Source organism: Geospiza fortis, unplaced genomic scaffold (assembly GCF_000277835.1).
Source record: "Geospiza fortis unplaced genomic scaffold, GeoFor_1.0 scaffold26, whole genome shotgun sequence".
Classification (NCBI taxonomy): Eukaryota; Metazoa; Chordata; class Aves; order Passeriformes; family Thraupidae; genus Geospiza; species Geospiza fortis.
Genome location: NW_005054425.1, coordinates 2,112,100 through 2,115,021, shown reverse-complemented (window position 1 = coordinate 2,115,021; position 2,922 = coordinate 2,112,100). Strand labels below are relative to the sequence as shown.

At 46.6% G+C, this 2,922-nt stretch overlaps 1 protein-coding gene across 2 annotated transcripts in view; it reads left to right on the top strand.

The window, feature by feature from the left end:
• SLC16A4 (solute carrier family 16 member 4) overlaps positions 1 to 2,922 on the top strand; it is a 23,671-nt gene that overhangs the window by 2,935 nt on the left and 17,814 nt on the right. The gene's annotated exons all lie outside the window — the stretch shown is intronic.

Sequence of the window (2,922 nt, the reverse complement as noted above, 5' to 3'; positions counted from 1 at the left end):
CTCCAAACACTGGGATGTTCAGATGGATAGTGGGAAAAAAATTGGAAATTGGGAAGAAATCCTTCCCTGTGAGGGAATCCTTCCCTTGAACAAGGACCAGGAGGGACTCTTCATCAGGAATTGGATTGACAGGACAAAGGGGAATGGATTCAACTGAAAAAAAGGGAAATTCAGGTTTATTGGAAGAAATCCTTCCTTGAGAGGGTGGGCAGGCCCTGGCACAGGGTGCCCAGAGCAGCTGGGGCTGCCCCTGGATCCCTGGAAGTGTCCAAGGCCAGGCTGGGACAGGGCTTGGAGTAGCCTGAGATAGTGAAGGTGTCTTTGCCCTTGGCAGGGGTGGGACTGGATGAGCTTTATGGTCTCTTCCAACCCAGATTATTCTGGGATGCCCTGAACTTCACTGTAGGTTTATTGTACAGCTCCAGAGCAAACAACACTCTTGTCCTGGCTGTGGCACACCTTGGAGCTGCTGGGCATGGTGTGACTGAGGAAGGAGGCTCAGGAGAGCTGAACCTTTGGGCTTTGCCTCCTTCCCTGCCCCACTCCCCGAGCTCAGGGCACAGACGAAGCCTCTCTGCTGAGCATGAACCCCTCGCACAGCCCCTGACAGGATTCCTGCCCAAATCACTTCTCATTCCAGAACTGACTAAGCAAGACACAGCCCCAGCAGCCACACTGACCTCCCTCCTTTCCCTGCTGAGCCTGTTCTTTTACCTGTGTCTGGAATACTGCACAACAATTACACTCCCCCCATGTGACCGTGCTCACAGGGGTCTGAGGATGAGGGAAGAGATGAGGATCTGACTCCATGTTTCACAAGGCTTGATTTATTATTTTATGATATATATTACATTAAAACTATACTAAAAGAATAGAAGCAAGGATTTCATCAGAAGGCTAGCTGAGAATAGAATAGCAAAGAATGATAACAAAGGTTTGTGGCTTGGACTCTCTGTCTGAGCCAGCTGGGCTGTGATTGGCCATTAATTACAAACAACCACATGAGACCAATCACAGATGCACCTGTTGCATTCCACAGCAGCAGATAACCATTGGTTACATTTTGTTCCTGAGGCCTCTCGGCTTCTCAGGAGGAAAAATCCTAAAGAAAGAATCCATTTTCCATAAGAGATGTCTGTGACACCCCACTCACCACAAACCACATGAAACAATGTCACACTAATGAGCCAACCAGCATCATCATTGCCATCTTCACCACCATGTCCGTCATCCTCCTTCCTGTCTCCCCTAGAATCCTTCCCATCATCTAAGAAATTTAGGATTACCTAAACCTAAGGCCTTCAAAGCCTTAAACAGGAGTTAAACCCTCTTAGTTCCTTCTGAAGTCCGCATTGCATGCCCTAAATGCAATCCCCTGGCTGGGACCACTGGGAAGCTTTGGGAGCCTCCTGCCTCCTGAGGCTTCCCAGTGGTGCCAGGCAGGTCCCCAAGCCCTGGCAGAGCAGCCTGTTGAGGCAAAGTGGAAATTTTCCAAGGGGGAAATCCATTTTGATTTAGGTGAAATGTACATTTTTGAGTTGGGTCTGTGGTTAGAAAACACAGCTATTTAGCCTGACTGCAGAACCTAGGCTCAGAGAAACTGCTTCAGTGAAGGACAGAGATAAGGGGATGTTGCTGTTGAGGTGCTTACGACACAAAGCAGAGATTATAAGCAGTCTTAGATGGCAACTTTTTATTATTGAACATAGCTGATTTTTTATACACTTTTTAATTGTTTATGCTTCTTTTACTTTAACTATTAGCTACAATAAGTTAACATAACACTATTGGTGAAAAGTTACAGTAACTTCAACTAACTTTCTAAAAATACTTCGTCTAGCTGCAAAGTTTTCTTATTTCTCTTCTCTCAGTCTCCTTAGTTACAGCCTTAGAGAGAGCTCTTTATCAGCTTCTTCTTACTTCTCAGCTTCTTCTTACTTCTCAGCTTCTTCTTGCTCTTTTAGCTAACAAACCTGCTGTTAGCCCCTTGCACAAGGGGAGGAGAGACAGAGAGACTGCTGTGAGAGCAGCTCAACCTGACCTAAGAATTCTTTCTGATACAGAAGAACTAGCAGCGAATGTCACGCGAAATTCATAAAAATGAATATGTATGAACCTATTGTGAAATTGTATGCATATGGATTTGAGAGGGGGATAAAAAAGGACCTGAAGTTCCCAGAAGTACCCATGTCATGTGCAGGGGAACGATTCCCACACGCGTCCAGTGCTGTAATAAACACCCCTGTCGCAGACATCTTTTATAAAAAATCCTTTCTTTAGGATTTTTCCTCCTGAGAAGCTGAGAGGCCTCAGGAACAAAATGCAAACAATGGTTATCTGCTGCTGTGGAATGCAACAGGTGGATCTGTGATTGGCCCATGTTGGATGTTTCTAATTAATGGCCAATCACAGCCCAGCTGGCTCGGACAGAGTCCCAGACAGCTGCCTTTGTTATGATTCTTTGGCATTCTATTCTATTCTTAGCTAGCCTTCTGAGATGAAATTCTTTCTTCTAGTCTTTTAGTACAGTTTTAATGTAATATATATCATAAAATAATAAATCAAGCCTTGTGAAACATGGAGTCAGATCCTCATCTCTTCCCTCATTCTGGGACCCCTGTGAATGCTGTCACACACACTGGCTTTACAACTTTCACAAAAGTTGTGGAGTTTTGATTATCTCTGCAAAACACTGTGTCCCCTGTACTGAGCTGTGTCCCCAGGTCTGTATCCCCAGGACTGAGCTGTGTCCCCTGTGCTGTGTCCCCTGTGCTGTGTCCCCCTGTACTGAGCTGTGTCCCCAGGGCTGTGTCCCCTGTGCTGTGTGCCAGGGCTGAGCTGTGTCCCCAGGGCTGTGTCCCCAGGGCTGTGTCCCCTGTGCTGTGTCCCCAGGGCTGAGCTGTGTCCCCAGGGCTGTGTCCC